Source organism: Tachyglossus aculeatus, chromosome 8 (genome assembly GCF_015852505.1).
Source record: "Tachyglossus aculeatus isolate mTacAcu1 chromosome 8, mTacAcu1.pri, whole genome shotgun sequence".
In the NCBI taxonomy this organism is placed as follows: domain Eukaryota; kingdom Metazoa; phylum Chordata; class Mammalia; order Monotremata; family Tachyglossidae; genus Tachyglossus; species Tachyglossus aculeatus.
Window position 1 is genome coordinate 5,908,709 of NC_052073.1, and position 9,497 is coordinate 5,918,205.

At 49.7% G+C, this 9,497-nt stretch overlaps 1 protein-coding gene across 3 annotated transcripts in view; it reads right to left on the reverse strand.

The window, feature by feature from the left end:
• Nucleotides 1–9,224, reverse strand: part of UNC13C (unc-13 homolog C) — a 217,730-nt gene extending 208,506 nt beyond the window's left edge. For 2 of the 3 annotated variants that reach the window (XM_038750270.1, XM_038750271.1), the window contains exon 1: nt 9,110–9,224. The gene's annotated coding sequence lies outside the window, so the exon portion shown is untranslated. The remainder of the gene's footprint in view (nt 1–9,109) is intronic. The other variant, XM_038750272.1, reaches the window with a different exon arrangement.
• Nucleotides 9,225–9,497: the final 273 nt, after the last annotated feature.

The window sequence follows — 9,497 nt, forward strand, 5'->3', positions numbered from 1 at the left end:
CCATTATTATTATTATTACAATATAACAACAGACACATTCCTGCCCACAGTGAGCTGACAGTCTACAGGGGATTCTCCTCCATGGGGCTTTCCCCTGGATCCAGAAAACAGGGGTGCTGTTCTCCTGGCCCAACCTTAAATTAAGAGAGAGGACAGCCTAAACTTAGTGAGAAGCAGCTTGGCGGAGTGAATTGAGCTCGGGCGTGGGAGTCAGAAGGACCTGGGTTCTAATCCGCCTCCGCCACTTGTCCGCTGTGCAAACTTGGGCAAGTCTCTTCACTTCTCTGGGCCTCGGTTCCCTCGTCTGCAAAATGGGGCTGAAGACTCAGAGCCCCATGTGGGGCAGGGACTGTGTCCAACGTGATTAACTTGTATCTACCTCAGTTCTAAGAACAGTGCTTGGCACAGAGTAAGCGCGTAACAAGTACCATAGTCATTATTATTGTTGTTACTAAGCTGCCCTGCCCAGATGGAAGAGGGCATCTAGATGCGGATTTAATTTTCAGAGATATCTCTGATTCCCTTCCTCCGCGAGACTTAGTGAGTCTGTACAGGCAAGGTCGGTCTGATCACAAAGTCCTAATGGGGCTTGAAACTTTAATAATTAGAAGCACCACGGCCTAGAGCACAGGCTTGGGAGTCAGAAGGATCTGGGTTCTAATCCTAGGATTAGTGATAAGTACAGTGGTTGACACATCAATCAATCAATCGCATTTATTGAGCGCTTACTGTGTGCAGAGCACTGCACTAAGCGCTTGGGAAGTACAAGCTGGCAACATATAGAGGCAGTCCCTACCCAACAGCGGGCTCACAGTCTAGAATGGGGAGACAGAGAACAAAACCAAGCATACTAACAAAATAAAATAAATAGAATAGATAGGGACAAGTAAAATATGGTGCTTAACAAACACCATTATCATTATTATTTTTTATAGGAAGTAGCATGGCCTAGTGGAAAGAGCACAGGCCTGGGAGTAAGAGAAGCAGGGTTTGAATCCCGGCTCTGCCACTTATCCACTGTGTGATCTTAGGCAGATGGCTTCACTTCTCTGGGCCTCAGTTACCTCAACCGCAAAATGGGGATTAAGACTTTGAGCCCCATGAGGACTGTGTTCAACCTGATTAGCTGGTATCTAGCCCAGTGCTTTGTTCAGTGTCTGACATGAGGAACATGGACTGTGTCCAACATGATTCGCTGGTATCTAGCCCAGTGCTTTGTTCAGTGTCTGCCACATAGTAAGTGCTTAACAAATACCCTCTCCTCCTCCTCCCCTTCTCGATCCCCCCCGCCTTACCTCCTTCCCTTCCCCACAGCACCTGTATGTATGTATATATGTTTGTACGGATTTGTTACTCTATTTATTTATTTATTTTACTTGCACATATTTATTCTATCTATTCTATTCTGTTAATATGTTTTGTTTTGTTCTCTGTCTCCCCCTTCTAGACTGTAAGCCCACTGTTGGGTAGGGACCATCTCTATATGTTTCCAAATTGTACTTCCCAAGCGCTTATTACAGTGCTCTGTACACAGTAAGCCCTCAATAAATAGAAATGAATGAATGAATGAATGAAATACCGTAAAAAATGTGAAATGGGGCTTACGAAGCTTAATTTAGAATGTCTGTTTGTGTCCTTTGGAAACCACACAATTTAAGTTTCGGTGACAGATCTCTGCCTTGTAACTCTGGTGACGGGAGAATAGAAGGTTAATTGGGGGCTAGGGTTCGTGGAACGGAAATCAATACCAGCTGTGGGAAGAAATAAATCTCAATTGCAGTAAAACTTGGAGGACTATGCTTTCAAGTGTCATCTAAGATTTCTCTTTATCATCCGGTTGCCAGAAGTGTAGCATTCAAAGCTGCCTGTGGACTCTACAAACCGCCTGGCAAATGCATCATTCAGAAGCTTGCGGGTAGGGACGGAAATCGGTCGCATTTATTGAGTGCTTACTGTGTGCAGAGCACTGTAGTAAGCGCTTGGGAGAGTACAATATAACAATACAGCAGACACATTCCCTGCCCACAACGAGTTTACAGTCTAGGGGGGAGACATTGATGTAAATAATAATAAATAAATAAATTACAGCTGTGTACATAAGTACTGTGTGGGGCTGAAGGCGGGGTGAATAAATCAGGGTGACATGGAAGGGGGTGGGAGAAAAGGAAACCTTAATCAGGGAAGTTCCAGGGCCTTCTGGATTGATCAGCGTGGCTCAGTGGAAAGAGCCCGGGCTTTGGAGTAGGAGGTCATGGGTTCAAATTCCAGCTCTGCCAATTGTCAGCTGTGTGACTCTGGGCAAGTTACTTCACTTCTCTGGGCCTCAGTTCCCTCATCTGGAAAATGGGGATTAAGACTGTGAGCCCCCTGTGGGACAACCTGATCACCCTGTAACCTCCCCAGTGCTTAGAACAGTGCTTTGCACGTAGTAAGCGCTTAATAAATGTCATTATTATTATTATCATTGAGAAGCAGCGTGGCTCAGTGGAAAGAGTACGGGCTTTGGAGTCAGAGGTCATGGGTTCGAATCCCGACTCCACCACATGACTGCTGTGTGACCTTGGGCAAGTCACTTAACTTCTCTGAGCCTCAGTTTCCTCAACTCTAAAATGGGGATGAAGACTGTGAGCCCATGTGGGGCAACTTGATCACCTTGTACTATGTGCCAAGCACTGTTCTAAGCACTGGGGAGGTTACAAGGTGATCAGGTTGTCCCACGTGGGGCTCACAATCTTAATCCCCATTTTACAGATGAGGTAACTGAGGCACAAAGAAGTTAAGTGGCTTACCCAAAGTCACACAGCTGTCAAGTGGCAGAGTCGGGATTAGAACCCATGACCTCTGACTCCCAAGCGGCGTGGCTCAGTAGAAAGAGCCGGGCTTTGGAGTCAGAGGTCATGGGTTTGAATCCCGGCTCTGCCAGTTGTCAGCTGTGTGACTTTGGGCAAGTCACTCCACTTCTCTGGGCCTCAGTTACCTCATCTGTAAAATGGGGATTAAGACTGTGAGCCCCTCTTGGGACAACCTGATCAACTTGTATCCTCCCCAGCGCTTAGAACAGTGCTTTGAACATAGTAACCGCTTAATAAATGCCATTATTATTATTATGCCGTGGAACAGTGTGGATGTCTTCCCGCGGGACAGAGAACTTCCCATCCGCAAAACCCTCCGGTCACCCTGATCACCTGATCACAGTCTTCATCCCCATTTTCCAGATGAGGTAACTGAGGCCCAGAGAAGTGAAGTGACTTGCCCAAGGCCACACAGCAGACAGGTGGCGGAGCCGGGATTAGAAACCATGTCTTCTGACTCCCAAACTCATGCTATTTTTTTATTGAGCATTTACTGAGTGCAAAGCACTGTACTGAGCATTTGGGAAAGTACAATAGAACAATAACAATAGCTATTATTATTATTATTATCATTATTATTATTATTATTCCCTGCCAGGCCAAGTGGGAGGCGCTCTGTGCCCAGAACCGGCATGACCTCTGACTCCAAAGCCCGGGCTCTTTCCACTGAGCCACGCTGCTTCTCCAGTTCATCCAAGTGGACCCATCCTGGAGGCAAGAGGAAAGGTGGGACCGGAGCGGGAAACTGGGGAGTCGCCTGTGCGGAAGTGGGAGCTAATAAGTGCTTAGTTGCGTGTTCTGCACGCAGTCATTACCAATAAACACTAGAATTCCTTCTAGACTGTGAGCCCGCTGTTGGGTAGGGACCGTCTCTCAATGTTGCCAACTTGGACTTCCCAAGCGCTTAGTCCAGTGCTCTGCACACAGTAAGCGCTCAATAAATACGATTGAATGAATGAATGGAAACAGACACATTCCCTAAGATCCGGGGATCCTCGGAAACTGAAATCTTTCATAACCCTGAAGAGATGGGGGAGTCCTGAATCCAGGTCTTTGCTCGGGAGTTCCCAAGCCTCCTCCCGCCCTTCCCTCCATCTCAGATCTCCTCCGGAATAACGAGGCCAGTCAAGTTGACTGGGTGGGTGGCCAGGGTACGGCGAAGCCCATCAAGGCAGGGGGACTCTTGGCACCGAAACATGGATCCCCTCAGAAGAGCAATGGTTTCCCCCAGGAATTCTACAATCCCCCTTCCCAAAACTGACCCAAGAAGGAAGGTGTGAAGGAGGCCAGAGCGAGCCTCCTCTCCCTCCACAGCTCCCCGCACCTGCCTCTGGCCTTCCATCATCATCATCAATCGCATTTATTGAGCGCTTACTATGTGCAGAGCACTGTACTAAGCGCTTGGGAAGTACAAATTGGCAACATCTAGAGACAGTCCCTACCCAACAGTGGGCTCACAGTCTAAAAGGGGGAGACAGAGAACAAAACCAAACATACTAACAAAATAAAATAAATCTTCCAGAAGGAGATCCTTGGCAACTGCGGTGCCATCTGTCTCCCACTCGAGACTGTTAGCTCCCTGTGGGCAGGAGATGCGACTGTCTATTGTTGCATCGTCCTCTCCCAAGCGCTTAGTACGGCGCTCTGTACACCGTAAGCATTCAGTAAGTACGATTGAACGAATGAATAGCTCCCTGTGGGCAGGAGATGCGACTGTCTATTGTTGCATCGTCCTCTCCCAAGCGCTTAGTACGGTGCTCTGTACACCGTAAGCATTCAGTAAGTACAACTGAATGAATGAATAGCTCCCTGTAGGCAGGAGATGTGACCGTCTATTGTTGCATCGTCCTCTCCCAAGCGCTTAGTACGGTGCTCTGTACACCGTAAGCGTTCAGTAAGTACGACTGAATGAATGAATAGTTCCCTGTGGGCAGGAGATGCGACTGTCTATTGTTGCATCGTCCTCTCCCAAGCGCTTAGTACAGTGCTCTGTACACCATAAGCGTTCAGTAAGTACGACTGAACGAATGAATAGCTCCCTGTGGGCAGGAGATGCGACTGTCTATTGTTGCATCGTCCTCTCCCAAGCGCTTAGCACGGTGCTCTGTACACCGTAACCATTCAGTAAGTACGACTGAACGAATGAATAGCTCCCTGTGGGCAGGAGATGCGACTGTCTATTGTTGCATTGTCCTCTCCCAAGCGCTTAGCACGGTGCTCTGTACACAGTAAACGTTCAGTAAGTATGATTGAACGAATGAATCTTTTTGGCTACAGAAAAGGGAAGGGCTTCCTTGCAGTGTCCCTGGGTTTCTCCCAGTCTCGAGAATTCCTCTGGGAAATGCTCCACATATTCAGTGCTTAAAACAGTGCTTGGTACATAGTAAGCGCTTAACAAATACCAACATTATTATTATTATTATTCATTCATTCATTCAATCACATTTATTGAGCGCTTACTGTGTGCAGAACACTGTACTAAGCACTTGGGAAGTACAAGTCGGCAACATACAGAGATGGTCCCTACCCAACAATGGGCTCACAGTCTAGAAGGGGGAGACAGACAACAAAACAAAACGAAACATGTAGACAGGTGTCAAAATCGTCCGAACAAACAGAATTAAAGCTATATGCACATCATTAACAAAATAAATAGAATAGTAAATATGTACTAAACATTTTCCAGTGGCTGTTAACACTGTCCAAATATTTCCTAACATAGTGCTGTGATGACCCAGCCAAGAGGAAAACGTCTCAATTGTATTTTCAACACAGTCTTATAGATGTCTCTTAAATCTTTGATGCAGAAAGAACTATTTGATTATTATTCTATTCATATTCTGTCCACCTGGGATGGTTCTTCATCCCCTCTGGGCTGGAAACTCAGAGAACACGTCTCCCAACTCCACCGTATTATACTTTCCCCAGCGCTTAGTACAGGGTTTTAGCTCTCAATAAATGATTGATCGATCCCCTGATTTCAATACGGGTTGCCACCCACCACTCAGTCCTTACTTAGGACCACCGACCGGCTTTCCCCCACTCCCACACTTTCCCCTCAACTTCAATCACCACAGCCCATCATCATCATCATCATCAATCGTATTTATTGAGCGCTTACTGTGTGCAGAGCACTGTACTAAGCGCTTGGGAAGTACAAATTGGCAACATATAGAGACAGTCCCTACCCAACAGTGGGCTTACAGTCTAAAAGGGGGAGACAAAACCAAACATACGAACAAAATAAAATAAAACCCATGCGGGCCTTTAGCTGCGGACCCCTCGGCTCCCCTCCCCAGGGGCTGACCCGGCCCACCAGACGGGACCCCTGACTAATCCCCCCCGCGCGTCAGAGACGGTCCATGCATATCTATTCTATTTATTTTATTTTGTTAGTATGTTTGGTTTTGTTCTCTGTCTCCCCCTTTTAGACTGTGAGCCCACTGTTGGGTAGGGACTGTCTCTAGATGTTGCCAATTTGTACTTCCCGAGCGCTTAGTACAGTGCTCTGCACATAGTAAGTGCTCAATAAATACAATTGATGATGATGATGCTTGAGGACTGTGAGCCCACTGTTGGGTAGGGACCGTCTCTATATGGTGCCAACTTGGACTTCCCAAGCGCTTAGTACAGTGCTCTGCACACAGTAAGCGCTCAATAAATATGATTGATTGATTGATTGATTGATTGAGGAGAGACCGGCCAAGCCCACCCCACCCTACTGTCCCAAGGAAAACGTCCACCCCCATATGGAGTAGGCCCAGCAACCTGGACAATGAGGTGGCCCAAACCCCTCTTTGGTCACAGTGTGGGCGGGGAGGAGGCGATGGGGAGGGGGATGCACCGTGGCTCAGTGGAAAGAGCCCGGGCTTGGGAGTCAGAGGTCATGGGTTCAAATCCTGGCTCCGCCACTTGTCAGCTGTGCGACTCTGGGCAAGTCACTTAGCTTCTCTGTGCCTCAGTTACCTCATCTGTAAAATGGGGATTAAGACTGTGAGCCCCTCGTGGGATAACCTGATCAACTTTTATCCTCCCCAGGGCTTTGAACAGTTTCTAGACTGTGAGCCTACTGTTGGGTAGGGACTGTCTCTATGTGTTGCCAACTTGTACTTCCCAAGAGCTTAGTACAGTGCTCTGCACACAGTAAGCGCTCAATAAATATGATTGATTGATTGATTGATTGCTAGACTGTGAGCCCATTGTTGGGTAGGGACCGTCTCTATATGTTGCCAACTTGTACTTCCCAAGCGCTTAGTACAGTGCTTTGCACACAGTAAGTGCTCAATAAATGCGATTGAATGCATGAATGAATGAATGCTTTGCACATAGTAAGCACTTAATAAATGCCATTATTATTATTATTATGCCGTGGAACAGTGTGGACGTCTTCCTGCGGGAGAGAGAACTGCCCATCCGCAAAACCCTCCAGTCACCCCGATCACCCGACCTCTAATTCAGGATCGGGGAGAGTTATCGGTCCCAAATGGGATGCAGGGACTAGGGCGGGGAAGATGACGCCTCTGTCCTTGAGCATCTGGAAAGTCTGCTTAAGCCAGGGAAGATCGGACAGCTCTCATTCAATAGTAGCCAACGATACTATTTTTAATAAATGCCATTATAAAAAATAGTATCGTTTTTACTGAGGCCGCTCTGTGCTCTCCCTCTGTCCACCCAACCTCCCCTTTCCCCTCTCTGCATAAGAAATGGGCATTTCTGCCATTAACCCCTTGGGCTCCTCCACCTCTCTGGGGGTGAGAGGTTGTCCCAAGCAGAAGGATTTTGGAGCCTCCAAGCTCTCCGGGGACGATTAGACAGTGGCCCGTCTCTCCCACCATCCTCCTGCTCTTGGGATCAAAGTCAATGGGCGTTAGCCACCAATCAATCAATCAATCAATCATATTTATTGAGCGCTTACTGTGTGCGGAGCACTGTACTAAGCGCTTGGGAGGTACAAGCTGGCACCACCAGACTCAGATGTCCTTCCAAGAGGGGGAAGAAATGTGTGGCAATGAACTGTGCGTCTCGCTTTCCAAAAAAAACTCCTTTCTGCCGTCAGGACCTGCGGAGAAGGGCAGGGAGAAACCCCGGGCAGAGAGTGGTGCGGAGTGTTGGGGACCTGGAGGCTGACCTTAAGACATGAGGGAGCAGCTGCAGAAGTTAAATTGCTCCCCAGTGTGCTGAGCGTGAGGAGGATGGTTTGGTTTTGTTCTAGTATGTTTGGTTTTGTTCTAGTATGTTTGGTTTTGTTCTCTGTCTTCCCCTTTTAGACTCTGAGCCCACTGTTGGGTAGGGGCTGTCTCTAGATGTTGCCAACTTGTACTTCCCAAGCGCTTAGTACAGTGCTCTGCACACAGTAAGCGCTCAATAAATACGATTGATTGATTGATGGAAGGGAGAGGGAGGCGGGGTGGCCAACAGGACGGCTGAATTCATGGGTCTGAATTCAGACAGCAATAAATCCCTGTAGACTGTGAGCTCCTTGTGGGCAGGGGTTCTCTCTGTCTATTGCTATATTCTACTTTCCCAAGCGCTTAATACAGTGCTCAGCACACGGTAAGCGTTCAATACATACGACTGAATGAATGGATGAGTAATAACAATGACATTTGATAAGCGCTTATTGGGTGTTAAGCTAACAGACAGCTTGGGAACGCTCTCCCTCTGGAGCAAAGATAGGCAGAGGGGCGCATCATGAAGGGTTTATCGTGGCCCAGAAATGCAACAACACAAAAAAGTGTGGGTGTGGGGGGGGGGGGTGTGTGTGCATGCCTGTGCGTTTGTGTTTGTGTGTGCCAGCTCAATAGCTTCCCGGGAAATTCTTCCCAAAGTCAGGGATGGGTCTCGGGTGACTGAGCCTTTGCCAGCCGGGGCAACTTTTGTTGGCTCCGTTCCCCTGGAGCCTGGCAGGAGGGCAAGGCCTAGGAAAATGGGGGGTCCCTGGTGGGGGGAGGGGATGGGGGGGGCTCCCTCTGTCCCCCCCAGCCTTGGGAATCCTCCTTGTGCATCCCAGAGAGGGAGGGAGGGAGGGAGAAGAGTCCACCTGCCCAAATGGCCACTTTCCCAAATGCCAACAGGGGCATCCCCCGAGGCACGCAAAGGGGGTGGGGGGCTCCAGCCCTCCGGACCGGCCGCTCCTGGTGGGCAGGGAATCGGTTTGCCGGTACAGGGCACTCTCCCGATGCTTTGCACCCAGTGAGAGCCCAATAAATAGGATGAGCATTCACGATAATAACGATAATAGTAATAATGCTACCTACCTGGTGGAGCCCGCCGGGACGGTGGGTGGCATCAGGCCGCTCGGCTCGCCCTCCCCGGCCCGTTGGCCCAAGTTGGCAGCCCTGGGGGCCTCCTGCCAGCCGCCCATGCGGGCAGCCCGGCCCCGGGCCCGGGCCCGGGGTCCTGTGCGCCTCGGGGGGGGCCGGGGGCCGGGGGCCCTGCCAAGGTGCCCCCGGGTGCCCCTGCCCAGCCAGCCCAGGGCAGCGCCCACTGCAACTGCGAGCGGCGGGCTCTGCCTGCTGGCCTCCTCTGCCAGGGCTGGGGGGGGGGGGGGGGGGGGCGGGGGGCGGGCACGGGGACGGAGGGAGGGAGGGGAGGGACGGGAGGGGAGGGGAGGGGGCCCCGGGGGCCGGGCTGGGCTGGGCAGGG